The sequence below is a fragment of the Hyla sarda genome, chromosome 1 (genome assembly GCF_029499605.1).
Source record: "Hyla sarda isolate aHylSar1 chromosome 1, aHylSar1.hap1, whole genome shotgun sequence".
In the NCBI taxonomy this organism is placed as follows: Eukaryota; Metazoa; Chordata; class Amphibia; order Anura; family Hylidae; genus Hyla; species Hyla sarda.
The window spans coordinates 261,497,914-261,514,177 of NC_079189.1; the positions used below are offsets into that span (position 1 = coordinate 261,497,914).

General features: G+C 50.5%; 10 pseudogenes; all 10 read left to right on the forward strand.

Annotated features, from left to right (window-relative positions):
* Window positions 1-1,709: 1,709 nt before the first annotated feature.
* Window positions 1,710-1,829, forward strand: LOC130322633 (5S ribosomal RNA; annotated as a pseudogene).
* A 2,853-nt stretch (window positions 1,830-4,682) lies between these two features.
* Window positions 4,683-4,802, forward strand: LOC130351034 (5S ribosomal RNA; annotated as a pseudogene).
* An 82-nt stretch (window positions 4,803-4,884) lies between these two features.
* Window positions 4,885-5,004, forward strand: LOC130352465 (5S ribosomal RNA; annotated as a pseudogene).
* A 288-nt stretch (window positions 5,005-5,292) lies between these two features.
* LOC130320693 (5S ribosomal RNA) lies at window positions 5,293-5,412 on the forward strand (annotated as a pseudogene).
* Window positions 5,413-6,878: 1,466 nt separating this feature from the next.
* Window positions 6,879-6,998, forward strand: LOC130316399 (5S ribosomal RNA; annotated as a pseudogene).
* A 1,057-nt stretch (window positions 6,999-8,055) lies between these two features.
* On the forward strand, window positions 8,056-8,175 carry LOC130346062 (5S ribosomal RNA; annotated as a pseudogene).
* A 1,859-nt stretch (window positions 8,176-10,034) lies between these two features.
* Window positions 10,035-10,154, forward strand: LOC130318752 (5S ribosomal RNA; annotated as a pseudogene).
* Window positions 10,155-11,816: 1,662 nt separating this feature from the next.
* On the forward strand, window positions 11,817-11,936 carry LOC130320703 (5S ribosomal RNA; annotated as a pseudogene).
* Window positions 11,937-14,196: 2,260 nt separating this feature from the next.
* LOC130352332 (5S ribosomal RNA) lies at window positions 14,197-14,316 on the forward strand (annotated as a pseudogene).
* Window positions 14,317-15,789: 1,473 nt separating this feature from the next.
* On the forward strand, window positions 15,790-15,909 carry LOC130352297 (5S ribosomal RNA; annotated as a pseudogene).
* Window positions 15,910-16,264: the final 355 nt, after the last annotated feature.

Genomic DNA, 16,264 nt, shown 5'->3' on the forward strand with positions numbered 1-16,264 from the left:
ACTGGCTGGGAATCCCGGGTGCAGTTGACATTTTGCTCTGTTGCCGCCTTCCGTTCCGATTCCGAAAAGGATTTATTGATGCTTAAATCCACAGTATAAAGAGCGTGAAGCTGTCAACGGCCATCCTAAGCTGAACGTGCCTGCTCTCGTCAGATCGCAGACTGCTACCCAGCTTAGGGCCCGGTAAGTACCAGCATGGTAGACTGGCTGGGAATCCCAGGTGTCGTTGATATTTTGCTCTGTTGCCGCCTTCCGCTCCGATTCCGTAAAGGATTTATTGATGCTTAAATCCACAGTATACAGAGTGTGAAGATGTCTACGGCCATCCTAAGTTGAATGTGTCTGTTCTCGTCAGATCGCAGACTGCTACCCAGCCTCGGGCCTGGTAAGTACCAGCATGGGAGACTGGCTGGGAATCCCGGGTGCAGTTGACATTTTGCTCTGTTTCTGCTCCGATTTCCGAAAATTATTTATTGATGCTTAAATCCACAGTATACAAAGTGTGAAGCTGTCAACGGCCATCCTAAGCTGAACGCGCCTGCTCTCGTCAGATCGCAGACTGCTACCCAGCTTAGGGCCTGGTAAGTACCAGCATGGTAGACTGGCTGGAATCCCGGCTGCAGTTGACATTTTAATCTGTTGCCGCCTTCCGCTCCGATTCGGAAAAGGATTTATTGATGCTTAAATCCACAATATACAGTGTGTGAAGCTGTCAACGGCCATCCTAAGCTGAACGTGTCTGCTCTCCTCAGATCGCAGACAGCTGCCCGGCAGATACCGGCGTGGGAGACTGGCTGGCAATCCAAGGTGCCATTGACATTTTGCTCTGTTGCCGCCTTCCTCTCCGATTAATAAAAATATTTATTGATGCTTAAATCCACATTATACAATGCGAGAAGATGTCAACGGCCATCCTAAGCTGAACGCGCATGCTCTCGTCAGATCGCAGGCTGCTACCCAGCTTAGGGCCCAGTAAGTACCGGCACGGGAGACTGGCTGGGAATCCCGGCTGCCGTTGACATTTTGCTCTGTTGCCGCCTTCCGTTTCGATTCCGAAAAGGATTTATTGATGCTTAAATGCACAGTATAAAAATCGTGAAGCTGTCAATGGCCATCCCAAGCTTAACGCGCCTGCTCTCGTCAGATCGCAGACTGGTACAGATCTTAGGGCCCGGTAAGTACTGGCATGGGACACTGGCTGGGAATCCCGGTGTCCGTTGACATTTTGCTCTGTTGCCGCCTTCCGTTCCGATTCCGAAAAGGATTTATTGATGCTTAAATGCACAGTATACAAAGTGTGAAGCTGTCAACGGCCATCCTATGCTGAACGCGCCTGCTCTCGTCAGATCGCAGACTGCTACCCAGCTTAGGGCCTGGTAAGTACCAGCATGGGAGACTGGCTGGGAATCCCGGGTGCATTTGACATTTTAATCTGTTGCCGCCTTCCGCTCCGATTCGGAAAAGGATTTATTGATGCTTAAATGCACAGTATAAAGGGTGTGAAGCTTTCAACAGCCATCCTAAGCTGAACGCGCCTGCTCTCGTCAGATCGCAGACTGCTACCTAGCTTAGGGCCCAGTAAGTACCAGCATGGGAGACTGGCTGGGAATCCCAGGTGTTGTTGACATTTTGCTCTGTAGCCGCCTTCCGCTCGGATTCCGAAAAGGATTTATTGATGCTTAAATGCACAGTATAAAAAGCATGAAGCTGTCAATGGCCATCCTTAGCTGAACGCGCCTGCTCTCGTCAGATCGCAGACTGCTACCCAGCTTAGGGCCCGGTAAGTACTGGCATGGGAGACTGGCTGGGAATCCCGGGTGCCGTTGACATTTTGCTCTATTGCTGCCTTCCGCTCCGATTCCGAAAATAATTTATTGATGCTTAAATCCACAGTATACAAGGTGTGAAGCTGTCGACGGCCATCCTAAGCTTAACGCGCCTGCTCTCGTCAGATCGCAGACTGGTACAGATCTTAGGGCCCGGTAAGTACCGGCATGGGACACTGGCTGGGAATCCCGGCTGCCGTTGACATTTTGCTCTGTTGCCGCCTTCCGTTCCGATTCCGAAAAGGATTTATTGATGCTTAAATGCACAGTATAAAGGACAAGAAGATGTCAACGGCCAACCTAGGCTGATCGCGCCTGTTCTCGTCAGATCGCAGACTGCTACCCAGCTTAGGGCCCGGTAAGTACCAGCATGGGAGACTGACTGGGAATCCCAGGTGTCGTTGACATTTTGCTCTGTTGCCGCCTTCCGCTCCGATTCCGTAAAGGATTTATTGATGCTTAAATCCACAGTATACAGGGTGTGAAAATGTCTATGGCCATCCTAAGCTGAATGTGTCTGTTCTCGTCAGATCGCAGACTGCTACCCAGCTTCGGGCCTGGTAAGTACCAGCATGGGAGACTGGCTGGGAATCCCGGGTGCAGTTGACATTTTGCTCTGTTTCTGCTCCGATTCCGAAAATTATTTATTGATGCTTAAATCCACAGTATACAAAGTGTGAAGCTGTCAACGGCCATCCTAAGCTGAACGCGCCTGCTCTCGTCAGATCGCAGACTGCTACCCAGCTTAGGGCCTGGTAAGTACCAGCATGGTAGACTGGCTGGAATCCCGGGTGCAGTTGACATTTTAATCTGTTGCCGCATTCCGCTCCGATTCGGAAAAGGATTTATTGATGCTTAAATCCACAATGTACAGGGTGTGAAGCTGTCAACGGCCATCCTAAGCTGAACATGTCTGCTCTCCTCAGATCGCAGACTGCTGCCCGGCAGATACCGGCATGGGAGACTGGCTGGCAATCCAAGGTGCCATTGACATTTTGCTCTGTTGCCGCCTTCCTCTCCGATTAATAAAAATATTTATTGATGCTTAAATCCACAATATACAATATATGAAGATGTCAACGGCCATCCTAAGCTGAACGTGCCTGCTCTCGTCAGATCGCAGACTGCTTCCCAGCTTAGGGCCCAGTAAGTACCGGCATGGGAGACTGGCTGGGAATCCCGGGTGCAGTTTACATTTTGCTCTGTTGCCGCCTTCCGTTCCGATTCCGAAAAGGATTTATTGATGCTTAAATGCACAGTATAAAGGGCGAGAAGTTATCAACGGCCATCCTAAGCTGAACGCGCCTGCTCTCGTCAGATCGCAGACTGCTACCCAGCTTAGGGCCCGGTAAGTACCAGCATGGGAGACTGGCTGGGAATTCCAGGTGTCATTGACATTTTGCTCTGTAGCCGCCTTACGCTCCGATTCCGAAAAGGATTTATTGATGCTTAAATCCACAGTATACAGGGTGTGAAGATGTCTACGGCCATCCTAAGCTGAATGCGCCTGTTCTCGTCAGATCACAGACTGCTACCCAGCTTCGCGCCTGGTAAGTACCAGCATGGGAGACTGGCTGGGAATCCCGGGTGCAGTTGACATTTTGCTCTGTTTCTGCTCCGATTCTGAAAATTATTTATTGATGCTTAAATCCACAGTATACAAAGTGTGAAGCTGTCAACGGCCATCCTAAGCTGAACGCGCCTGCTCTCGTCAGATCGCAGACTGCTACCCAGCTAAGGGCCTGGTAAGTACCAGCATGGGAGACTGGCTGGGAATCCTGGGTGCAGTTGACAATTTATTCTGTTGCCGCCTTCCGCTCCGATTCGGAAAAGGATTTATTGATGCTTAAATCCACAATATACAGGGTGTGAAGCTGTCAACGGCCATCCTAAGCCTGAACGTGCCTGCTCTCCTCAGATCGCAGACTGCTGCCCGGCAGTTACCGGCATGGGAGACTGGCTGGCAATCCAAGGTGTCATTGACATTTTGCTCTGTTGCCGCCTTCCTCTCCGATTAAAAAAATATTTATTGATGCTTAAATCCACAGTATACAAAGTGTGAAGCTGTCAACGGCCATCCTAAGCTGAACGCGCCTGCTCTCGTCAGATCGCAGACTGCTACCCAGCTTAGGGCCCAGTAAGTACCGGCATGGGAGACTGGCTGGGAATCCCGGGTGCAGTTGACATTTTGCTCTGTTGCCGCCTTCCGTTCCGATTTCGAAAAGGATTTATTGATGCTTAAATGCACAGTATAAAAAGCATGAAGCTGTCAATGGCCATCCTAAGCTGAACGCGCCTGCTCTCGTCAGATCGCAGACTGCTACCCAGCTTAGGGCCCGGTAAGTACTGGCATGGGAGACTGGCTGGGAATCCCGGTTGACATTTTGCTCTATTGCTGCCTTCCGCTCCGATTCCGAAAATAATTTATTGATGCTTAAATCCACAGTATACAAGGTGTGAAGCTGTCGACGGCCATCCTAAGCTTAACGCGCCTGCTCTCGTCAGATCTCAGACTGGTACAGATCTTAGGGCCCGATAAGTACCGGCATGGGACACTGGCTGGGAATCCCGGCTGCCGTTGACATTTTGCTCTGTTGCCGCCTTCCGTTCCGATTCCGAAAAGGATTTATTGATGCTTAAATCCACAGTATACATTGTGTGAAGCCGTCTACGGCTATCCTAAGCTGAATGTGCCTGTTCTTGTCAGATCGCAGACTGCTGCCCGGCAAGTACGGGCATGGGAGACTGGCTGGCAATCCAAGGTGCTATTGACATTTTGCTCTGTTGCCGCCTTCCTCTCCGATTCCGAAAAGGATTTATTGATGCTTAAATGCACAGTATAAAAAGCATGAAGCTGTCAATGGCCATCCTAAGCTGAACGCTCCTGCTCTCGTCAGATCGCAGACTGCTACCCAGCTTAGGGCCCGGTAAGTACTGGCATGGGAGACTGGCTGGGAATCCCAGGTGCCGTTGACATTTTGCTCTGTTGCCGCCTTCCGTTCCGATTCCGAAAAGGATTTAATGATGCTTAAATGCACAGTATATAAATCATGAAGCTGTCAATGGCCATCCTAAGCTGAATGCGCCTGCTCTCGTCAGATCGCAGACTGCTACCCAGCTTAGGGCCCGTTAAGTACTGGCATGGGAGACTGGCTGGGAATCCCGGTTGCCGTTGACATTTTGCCCTATTGCTGCCTTCCGCTCCGATTCCGAAATTAATTTATTGATGCTTAAATCCACAGTATACAAGGTGTGAAGCTGTCGACGGCCATCCTAAGCTTAACGCGCCTGCTCTCGTCAGATCGCAGACTGGTACAGATCTTAGGGCCCGGTAAGTACCGGCATGGGACACTGGCTGGGAATCCCGGCTGCCGTTGACATTTTGCTCTGTTGCCGCTTCCGTTCCGTTCCGATTCCGAAAAGGATTTATTGATGCTTAAATGCACAGTATAAAGGGCGTGAAGCTGTCAACGGCCATCCTAAGCTGAACGCGCCTGCTCTCGTCAGATCGCAGACTGCTACCCAGCTTAGGGCCCGGTAAGTACCAGCATGGGAGACTGGCTGGGAATCCCAGGTGTTGTTGACATTTTGCTCTGTAGCCGCCTTCCGCTTCGTTTCCGAAAAGGATTTATTGATGCTTAAATCCACAGTATACAGGGTGTGAAGCCGTCTACGGCTATCCTAAGCTGAATGTGCCTGTTCTTGTCAGATCGCAGACTGCTGCCCGGCAAATAAGGGCATGGGAGACTGGCTGGCAATCTAAGGTGCTGTTGACATTTTGCTCTGTTGCCGCCTTCCTCTCCGATTCCGAAAAGGATTTATTGATGCTTAAATGCACAGTATAAAAAGCATGAAGCTGTCAATGGCCATCCTAAGCTGAACGCGCTTGCTCTCGTCAGATCGCAGACTGCTACCCAGCTTAGGGCCCGGTAAGTACAGGCATGGGAGACTGGCTGGGAATCCCAGGTGCTGTAGACATTTTGCTCTATTGCTGTCTTCCGCTCCGATTCCGAAAAGAATTTATTGATGCTTAAATCCACAGTATACAAGGTGTGAAGCTGTCGACGGCCATCCTAAGCTTAACGCGCCTGCTCTCGTCAGATCGCAGACTGGTACAGATCTTAGGGCCCGGTAAGTACCGGCATGGGACACTGGCTGGGAATCCCGGCTGCCATTGACATTTTGCTCTGTTGCCGCCTTCCGTTCCGATTCCGAAAAGGATTTATTGATGCTTAAATGCACAGTATAAAGGGCGAGAAGCTATCAACGGCCATCCTAAGCTGATTGCGCCTGCTCTCGTCAGATCGCAGACTGCTATCCAGCTTAGGGCCTTGTAAGTACCAGCATGGGAGACTGGCTGGGAATCCTGGGTGCAGTTGACATTTTGCTCCGATTCCGAAAATTATTTATTGATGCTTAAATCCACAGTATACAAAGTGTGAAGCTGTCAACGGCCATCCTAAGCTGAACGCGCCTGCTCTCGTCAGATCGCAGACTGCTACCCAGCTTAGGGCCCAGTAACTACCGGCATGGGAGAGTGGCTGGGAATCCCGTGTGCAGTTGACATTTTGCTCTGTTGCCGCCTTCCGTTCCGATTCCGAAAAGGATTTATTGATGCTTAAATGCACAGTATAAAAAGCATGAAGCTGTCAATGGCCACCCTAAGCTGAACGTGCCTGCTATCGTCAGATCGCAGACGGCTACCCAGCTTAGGGCCCGGTAAGTACTGGCATGGGAGACTGGCTGGGAATCCCGTTTGCCGTTGACATTTTGCCCTATTGCTGCCTTCCGCTCCGATTCCGAAAATAATTTATTGATGCTTAAATCCACAGTATACAAGGTGTGAAGCTGTCGACGGCCATCCTAAGCTTAATGCGCCTGCTCTCGTCAGATCGCAGACTGGTACAGATCTTAGGGCCCGGTAAGTACCGGCATGGGACACTGGCTGGGAATCCCGGCTGCCGTTGACATTTTGCTCTGTTGCCGCCTTCCGTTCCGATTCCGAAAAGGATTTATTGATGCTTAAATGCACAGTATAAAGGGCGTGAAGCTGTCAACGGCCATCCTAAGCTGAACGCGCCTGCTCTCGTCAGATCGCAGACTGCTACCCAGCTTAGGGCCCGGTAAGTACCAGCATGGGAGACTGGCTGGGAATTCCAGGTGTTGTTGACATTTTGCTCTGTAGCCGCCTTCCGCTTCGTTTCCGAAAAGGATTTATTGATGCTTAAATCCACAGTATACAGGGTGTGAAGCCGTCTACGGCTATCCTAAGCTGAATGTGCCTGTTCTTGTCAGATCGCAGACTGCTGCCCGGCAAGTAAGGGCATGGGAGACTGGCTGGCAATCCAAGGTGCTATTGACATTTTGCTCTGTTGCCGCCTTCCTCTCCGATTCCGAAAAGGATTTATTGATGCTTAAATGCACAGTATAAAAAGCATGAAGCTGTCAATGGCCATCCTAAGCTGAACGCGCCTGCTCTCGTCAGATCGCAGACTGCTACCAAGCTTAGGGCCTGGTAAGTACCAGCATGGGAGACTGGCTGGGAATCCCGGGTGCAGTTGATATTTTAATCTGTTGCCGCCTTCCGCTCCAATTCGGAAAAGGATTTATTGATGCTTAAATCCACAATATACAGGGTGTGAAGCTGTCAACGGCCATCCTAAGCCTGAACGTGCCTGCTCTCCTCAGATCGCAGACTGCTGCCCGGCAGATACCGGCATGGGAGACTGGCTGGCAATCCAAGGTGCCATTGACATTTTGCTCTGTTGCCACCTTCTTCTCCGATTAATAAAAATATTTATTGATGCTTAAATCCACAATATACAAGGCATAAAGATGTCAACTGCCATCCTAAGCTGAACGCGCCTGCTCTCGTCAGATCGCAGACTGCTACCCAGATTAGGACCCGGTAAGTACCAGCATGGGAGACTGGCTGGGAATCCCAGGTGTTGTTGACATTTTGCTCTGTAGCCGCCTTCCGCTCCGATTCCGAAAAGGATTTATTGATGCTTAAATCCACAGTATACAGGGTGTGAAGCCGTCTACGGCTATCCTAAGCTGAATGTGCCTGTTCTTGTCAGATCGCAGACTGCTGCCCGGCAAATAAGGGCATGGGAGACTGGCTGGCAATCCAAGGTGCTGTTGACATTTTGCTCTGTTGCCGCCTTCCTCTCCGTTTCCGAAAAGGATTTATTGATGCTTAAATGCACAGTATAAAAAGCATGAAGCTGTCAATGGCCATCCTAAGCTGAACGCGCTTGCTCTCGTCAGATCGCAGACTGCTACCCAGCTTAGGGCCCGGTAAGTACTGGCATGGGAGACTGGCTGGGAATCCCAGGTGCCGTAGACATTTTGCTCTATTGCTGTCTTCCGCTCCGATTCCGAAAAGAATTTATTGATGCTTAAATCCACAGTATACAAGGTGTGAAGCTGTCGACGGCCATCCTAAGCTTAACGCGCCTGCTCTCGTCAGATCGCAGACTGGTACAGATCTTAGGGCCCGGTAAGTACCGGCATGGGACACTGGCTGGGAATCCCGGCTGCCGTTGACATTTTGCTCTGTTGCCGCCTTCCGTTCCGATTCCGAAAAGGATTTATTGATGCTTAAATGCACAGTATAAAGGGCGAGAAGCTATCAACGGCCATCCTAAGCTGATTGCGCTTGCTCTCGTCAGATCGCAGACTGCTATCCAGCTTAAGGCCTTGTAAGTACCAGCATGGGAGACTGGCTGGGAATCCTGGGTGCAGTTGACATTTTGCTCCGATTCCGAAAATTATTTATTGATGCTTAAATCCACAGTATACAAAGTGTGAAGCTGTCAACGGCCATCCTAAGCTGAACGCGCCTGCTCTCGTCAGATCGCAGACTGCTACCCAGCTTAGGGCCCAGTAACTACCGGCATGGGAGAGTGGCTGGGAATCCCGTGTGCAGTTGACATTTTGCTCTGTTGCCGCCTTCCGTTCCGATTCCGAAAAGGATTTATTGATGCTTAAATGCACAGTATAAAAAGCATGAAGCTGTCAATGGCCATCCTAAGCTGAACGTGCCTGCTATCGTCAGATCGCAGACGGCTACCCAGCTTAGGGCCCGGTAAGTACTGGCATGGGAGACTGGCTGGGAATCCCGGGTGCCGTTGACATTTTGCTCTATTGCTGCCTTCCGCTCCGATTCCGAAAATAATTTATTGATGCTTAAATCCACAGTATACAAGGTGTGAAGCTGTCGACGGCCATCCTAAGCTTAACGCGCCTGCTCTCTTCAGATCGCAGACTGGTACAGATCTTAGGGCCCGGTAAGTACCGGCATGGGACACTGGCTGGGAATCCCGGCTGCCGTTGACATTTTGCTCTGTTGCCGCCTTCCGTTCCGATTCCGAAAAGGATTTATTGATGCTTAAATGCACAGTATACAAAGTGTGAAGCTGTCAACGGCCATCCTAAGCTGAACGCGCCTGCTCTTGTCAGATCGCAGACTGCTACCCAGCTTAGGGCCTGGTAAGTACCAGCATGGGAGACTGGCTGGGAATCCCGGGTGCAGTTGATATTTTAATCTGTTGCCGCCTTCCGCTCCAATTCGGAAAAGGATTTATTGATGCTTAAATCCACAATATACAGGGTGTGAAGCTGTCAACGGCCATCCTAAGCCTGAACGTGCCTGCTCTCCTCAGATCGCAGACTGCTGCCCGGCAGATACCGGCATGGGAGACTGGCTGGCAATCCAAGGTGCCATTGACATTTTGCTCTGTTGCCACCTTCTTCTCCGATTAATAAAAATATTTATTGATGCTTAAATCCACAATATACAAGGCATAAAGATGTCAACTGCCATCCTAAGCTGAACGCGCCTGCTCTCGTCAGATCGCAGACTGCTACCCAGATTAGGACCCGGTAAGTACCAGCATGGGAGACTGGCTGGGAATCCCAGGTGTTGTTAACATTTTGCTCTGTAGCCGCCTTCCGCTCCGATTCCGAAAAGGATTTATTGATGCTTAAATCCACAGTATACAGGGTGTGAAGCCGTCTACGGCTATCCTAAGCTGAATGTGCCTGTTCTTGTCAGATCGCAGACTGCTGCCCAGCAAGTACGGGCATGGGAGACTGGCTGTCAATCCAAGGTGCTATTGACATTTTGCTCTGTTGCCGCCTTCCTCTACGATTCCGAAAAGGATTTATTGATGCTTAAATGCACAGTATAAAAAGCATGAAGCTGTCAATGGCCATCCTAAGCTGAACGCGCCTGCTCTCGTCAGATCGCAGACTGCTACTCAGCTTAGGGCCCGGTAAGTACTGGCATGGGAGACTGGCTGAGAATCCCGGGTGCCGTTGACATTTTGCTCTATTGCTGCCTTCCGCTCCGATTCCGAAAAGAATTTATTGATGCTGAAATCCACAGTATACAAGGTGTGAAGCTGTCGACGGCCATCCTAAGCTTAACGCGCCTGCTCTCGTCAGATCGCAGACTGGTACAGATCTTAGGACCCGGTAAGTACCGGCATGGGACACTGGCTGGGAATCCCGGCTTCCGTTGACATTTTGCTCTGTTGCCGCCTTCCGTTCCGATTCCGAAAAGGATTTATTGATGCCTAAATGCACAGTATAAAGGGCGAGAAGCTGTCAACTGCCATCCTAAGCTGAACGCGCCTGCTCTCGTCAGATCGCAGACTGCTACCCAGCTTAGGGCCCGGTAAATACCAGCATGGGAGACTGGCTGGGAATCCCAGGTGTCGTTGACATTTTGCTCTGTTGCCGCCTTCCGCTCCGATTCCGAAAAGGATTTATTGATGCTTAAATCCACAGTATACAGGGTGTGAAGATGTCTACGGCCATCCTAAGCTGAATGTGCCTGTTCTCAGACTGCTACCCAGCTTCGGGCCTGGTAAGTACCAGCATGGGAGACTGGCTGGGAATCCTGGGTGCAGTTGACATTTTGCTCTGTTTCTGCTCCGATTCCGAAAATTATTTATTGATGCTTAAATCCACAGTATACAAAGTGTGAAGCTGTCAACGGCCATCCTAAGCTGAACGCGCCTGCTCTCGTCAGATCGCAGACTGCTACCCAGCTTAGGGCCTGGTAAGTACCAGCATGGTAGACTGGCTGGAATCCCGGGTGCAGTTGACATTTTAATCTGTTGCCGCCTTCCGCTCCGATTCGGAAAAGGATTTATTGATGCTTAAATCCACAATATACAGGGTGTGAAGCTGTCAACGGCCATCCTAAGCTGAACGTGTCTGCTCTCCTCAGATCGCAGACTGCTGCCCGGCAGATACCGGCGTGGGAGACTGGCTGGCAATCCAAGGTGCCATTGACATTTTGCTCTGTTGCCGCCTTCCTCTCCGATTAATAAAAATATTTATTGATGCTTAAATCCACAGTATACAAAGTGTGAAGCTGTCAATGGCCATCCAAAGCTGAACGCGCCTGCTCTCGTCAGATCGCAGACTGCTACCCAGCTTAGGGCCTGGTAAGTACCAGCATGGGAGACTGGCTGGGAATCCCGGGTGCAGTTGACATTTTGCTCTGTTGCCGCCTTCCGTTCCGATTCCGAAAAGGATTTAATGATGCTTAAATGCACAGTATAAAAATCAAGAAGCTGTCAATGGCCATCCTAAGCTGAATGCGCCTGCTCTCATCAGATCGCAGACTGCTACCCAGCTTAGGGCCCGGTAAGTACTGGCATGGGAGACTGGCTGGGAATCCCGGTTGACATTTTGCCCTATTGCTGCCTTCCGCTCCGATTCCGAAAATAATTTATTGATGCTTAAATCCACAGTATACAAGGTGTGAAGCTGTCGACGGCCATCCTAAGCTTAACGCGCCTGCTCTCGTCAGATCGCAGACTGGTACAGATCTTAGGGCCCGGTAAGTACCGGCATGGGACACTGGCTGGGAATCCCGGCTGCCGTTGACATTTTGCTCTGTTGCTGCCTTCCGTTCCGATTCCGAAAAGGATTTATTGATGCTTAAATGCACAGTATAAAGGGCGTGAAGCTGTCAACGGCCATCCTAAGCTGAACGCGCCTGCTCTCGTCAGATCGCAGACTGCTACCCAGCTTAGGGCCCGGTAAGTACCAGCATGGGAGACTGGCTGGGAATCCCAGGTGTTGTTGACATTTTGCTCTGTAGCCGCCTTCCGCTTCGTTTCCGAAAAGGATTTATTGATGCTTAAATCCACAGTATACAGGGTGTGAAGCCGTCTACGGCTATCCTAAGCTGAATGTGCCTGTTCTTGTCAGATCGCAGACTGCTGCCCGGCCAATAAAGGCATGGGAGACTGCCTGGGAATCCCGGGTGCAGTTTACATTTTGCTCTGTTGCCGCCTTCCTCTCCGATTCCGAAAAGGATTTATTGATGCTTAAATGCACAGTATAAAAAGCATGAAGCTGTCAATGGCCACCCTAAGCTGAACGCGCCTGCTCTCGTCAGATCGCAGACTGCTACCCAGCTTAGGGCCCGGTAAGTACTGTCATGGGAGACTGGCTGGGAATCCCAGGTGCCGTAGACATTTTGCTCTATTGCTGTCTTCCGCTCCGATTCCGAAAAGAATTTATTGATGCTTAAATCCACAGTATACAAGGTGTGAAGCTGTCGACGGCCATCCTAAGCTTAACGCGCCTGCTCTCGTCAGATCGCAGACTGGTACAGATCTTAGGGCCCGGTAAGTACCGACATGGGACACTGGCTGGGAATCCCGGCTGCCGTTGACATTTTGCTCTGTTGCCGCCTTCCGTTCCGATTCCGAAAAGGATTTATTGATGCTTAAATGCACAGTATAAAGGGCGAGAAGCTATCAACGGCCATCCTAAGCTGATTGCGCCTGCTCTCGTCAGACTGCTATCCAGCTTAGGGCCTTGTAGGTACCAGCATGGGAGACTGGCTGGGAATCCTGGGTGCAGTTGACATTTTGCTCCGATTCCGAAAATTATTTATTGATGCTTAAATCCACAGTATACAAAGTGTGAAGCTGTCAACGGCCATCCTAAGCTGAACGCGCCTGCTCTCGTCAGATCGCAGACTGCTACCCAGCTTTGGGCCCAGTAACTACCGGCATGGGAGAGTGGCTGGGAATCCCGTGTGCAGTTGACATTTTGCTCTGTTGCCGCCTTCCGTTCCGATTCCGAAAAGGATTTATTGATGCTTAAATGCACAGTATAAAAAGCATGAAGCTGTCAATGGCCATCCTAAGCTGAACGTGCCTGCTATCGTCAGATCGCAGACGGCTACCCAGCTTAGGGCCCGGTAAGTACTGGCATGGGAGACTGGCTGGGAATCCTGGGTGCCGTTGACATTTTGCTCTATTGCTGCCTTCCGCTCCGATTCCGAAAATAATTTATTGATGCTTAAATCCACAGTATACAAGGTGTGAAGCTGTCGACGGCCATCCTAAGCTTAACGCGCCTGCTCTCGTCAGATCGCAGACTGGTACAGATCTTAGGGCCCGGTAAGTACCGGCATGGGACACTGGCTGGGAATCCCGGCTGCCGTTGACATTTTGCTCTTTTGCCGCCTTCCGTTCCGATTCCGAAAAGGATTTATTGATGCCTAAATGTACAGTATAAAGGGCATGAAGCTGTTAACGGCCTTCCTAAGCTGAACGCGCCTGCTCTCGTCAGATCGCAGACTGCTACCCAGCCTAGGGCCCGGTGAGTACCAGCATGGGAGACTGGCTGTGAATCCCAGGTGTCGTTGACATTTTGCTCTGTTGCCGCCTTCCGCTCCGATTCCGAAAAGGATTTATTGATGCTTAAATCCACAGTATACAGGGTGTGGAGATGTCTACGGCCATCCTAAGCTGAATGCGCCTGTTCTCGTCAGATTGCAAACTGCTACCCAGCTTCGGGCCTGGTAAGTACCAGCGTGGGAGACTGGCTGGGAATCCCGGGTGCAGTTGACATTTTGCTCTGCTTCTGCTCCGATTCCGAAAAGGATTTATTGATGCTTAAATCCACAGTATACAGGGTGTGGAGATGTCTACGGCCATCCTAAGCTGAATGCGCCTGTTCTCGTCAGATTGCAGACTGCTACCCAGCTTAGGGCCCAGTAAGTACCGGCATGTGAGACTGGCTTGGAATCCCGGGTGCAGTTGACATTTTGCTCTGTTGCCGCCTTCCGTTCCGATTCCGAAAAGGATTTATTGATGCTTAAATGCGCAGTATAAAAATCATGAAGCTGTCAATGGCCATCCTAAGCTGAACGCGCCTGCTCTCTTCAGATCGCAGACTGCTACCCAGCTTAGGGCCTGGTAAGTACCAGCATGGGAGACTGGCTGGGAATCCTGGGTGCAGATGACATTTTAATCTGTTGCCGCCTTCCGCTCCGATTCGGAAAAGGATTTATTGATGCTTAAATCCACAGTATACAGGGTGTGAAGCTGTCAACGGCCATCCTAAGCTGAACGCGCCTGCTCTCGTCAGATCGCAGACTGCTACCCAGCTTAGGGCCCGGTAAGTACCAGCATGGGAGACTGGCTGGGAATCCTAGGTGTTGTTGACATTTTGCTCTGTAGCCGCCTTCCGCTTCGATTCCGAAAAGGATTTATTGATGCTTAAATCCACAGTATACAGGGTGTGAAGCCGTCTACGGCTATCCTAAGCTGAATGTGCCTGTTCTTGTCAGATCGCAGACTGCTGCCCGGCAAGTACGGGCATGGGAGACTGGCTGGCAATCCAAGGTGCTATTAACATTTTGCTCTGTTGCCGCCTTCCTCTCCGATTCCGAAAAGGATTTATTGATGCTTAAATGCACAGTATAAAAAGCATGAAGCTGTCAATGGCCATCCTAAGCTGAACGCGCCTGCTCTCGTCAGATCGCAGACTGCTACCCAGCTTAGGGCCCGGTAAGTACAGGCATGGGAGACGGGCTGGGAATCCCAGGTGCCGTTGACAGTTTGCTCTATTGCTGCCTTCCGCTCCGATTCCGAAAAGGATTTATTGATGCTTAAATGCACAGTATACAAAGTGTAAAGCTGTCAACGGCCATCATAAGCTGAACGCACCTGCTCTCGTCAGATCGCGGACTGCTACCCAGCTTAGGGCCTGGTAAGTACCAGCATGGGAGACTGGCTGGGAATCCCGGGTGCAGTTGACATTTCAATCTGTTGCCGCCTTCCGATTCGGAAAAGGATTTATTGATGCTTAAATGCACAGTATAAAGGGCGTGAAGCTGTTAACGGCCATCCTAAGCTGAACGTGCCTGCTCTCGTCACATCGCAGACTGCTATCCAGCTTAGGGCCAGGTAAGTACCAGCATGGGAGACTGGCTGGGAATCCCAGGTGTTGTTGACATTTTGCTCTGTAGCTCTGTAGACATTTTGCTTCGATTCCGAAAAGGATTTATTGATGCTTAAATCCACAATATACAGGGTGTGAAGCCGTCTACGGCTATCCTAAGCTGAATGCGCCTGTTCTTGTCAGATCGCAGACTGCTGCCCGGCAAGTACGGGCATGGGAGACTGGCTGGCAATCCAAGGTGCTATTGACATTTTGATCTGTTGCCGCCTTCCTCTCCGATTAAAAAAAATATTTATTGATGCTTAAATCCACAGTATACAAGGCATGAAGATGTCAACGGCCATCCTAAGCTGAACGCGCCTGCTCTCGTCAGATCGCAGAATGCTACCCAGCTTAGGGCCCGGTAAGTACTGGTAAGGGAGACTGGCTGGGAATCCCGGGTGCAGTTGACATTTTGCTCTGTTGCCGCCTTCCGTTCCGATTCCGAAAAGGATTTATTGATGCTTAAATGCACAGTATAAAAAGCATGAAGCTGTCAATGGCCATCCTAAGCTGAACGCGACTATTCTCGTCAGATCGCAGACTGCTACCCAGCTTAGGGCCCGGTAAGTACCGGCATGGGAGACTGGCTGGGAATCCCGGGTGCAGTTGACATTTTGCTCTGTTGCCGCCTTCCGTTCCGATTCCGAAAAGGATTTATTGATGCTTAAATGCACAGTATAAAAAGCATGAAGCTGTCAATGGCCATCCTAAGCTGAACGCGCTTGCTCTCGTCAGATCGCAGACTGCTACCCAGCTTAGGGCCCGGTAAGTACTGGCATGGGAGACTGGCTGGGAATCCCGGTTGCCGTTGACATTTTGCTCTATTGCTCCGATTCCGAAAAGAATTTATTGATGCTTAAATCCACAGTATACAAGGTGTGAAGCTGTCAACAGCCATCCTAAGCTTAACGCGCCTGCTCTCGTCAGATCGCAGACTGGTACAGATCTTAGGGCCTGGTAAGTACCGGCATGGGACACTGGCTGGGAATCCCGGCTGCCGTTGACATTTTGCTCTGCTGCCGCCTTCCGTTCCGATTCCGAAAAGGATTTATTGATGCTTAAATGCACAGTATACAAAGTGCGAAGCTGTCAACCGCCATCCTAAGCTGAACCCGCCTGGTCTCGTCAGATCGCAGACTGCTACTCAGCTTAGGGCCTGGTAAGTACCA